This window comes from Etheostoma spectabile, chromosome 20, assembly GCF_008692095.1.
Source record: "Etheostoma spectabile isolate EspeVRDwgs_2016 chromosome 20, UIUC_Espe_1.0, whole genome shotgun sequence".
In the NCBI taxonomy this organism is placed as follows: Eukaryota; Metazoa; Chordata; class Actinopteri; order Perciformes; family Percidae; genus Etheostoma; species Etheostoma spectabile.
In genome coordinates this window covers 25,034,712-25,035,164 of record NC_045752.1, presented here as the reverse complement: position 1 = coordinate 25,035,164, position 453 = coordinate 25,034,712, and positions in this window count along the sequence as shown.

Here is a 453-nt window from a genome sequence, read left to right as displayed (position 1 = left end):
GTGTTGACTAAGGGTAAAACTTCTTTAAGTAGCCTAGTCGGGTTAGGGTCAAAGAGGCAGGTTGATGGTTTAGATGAAGAAATAATTGAAGTTCCTAAGTTTAGAGATAAGTCAGTGCCAGTTAAAGGCAGGTCTTGGTGAATTTTGCTTCTAATAGTTATAATTTTATCATTGAAGAATCTCATAAAGTCGTTACTACTAAGAGTTATGGGAATACTTGGCTCAGTAGAGCTGTGACCTTCCGTCAGCCTTGCTACAGTGCTGAAAACAAACCTGGGGTTGTTCCTATTTTCCTCTATTAATGACGAGTAGTACGATGCTCTGGCATATAAATTTTAAGACTATCTTGCCAAACTAAACGAGAATTTTCCAGTTTGGTGAAGTGCCAAATCTTCTCACTTTTCCGAGATATTTGCTTTAATTTGCGAGTTTCAGTGTTATACCATGGAGCTA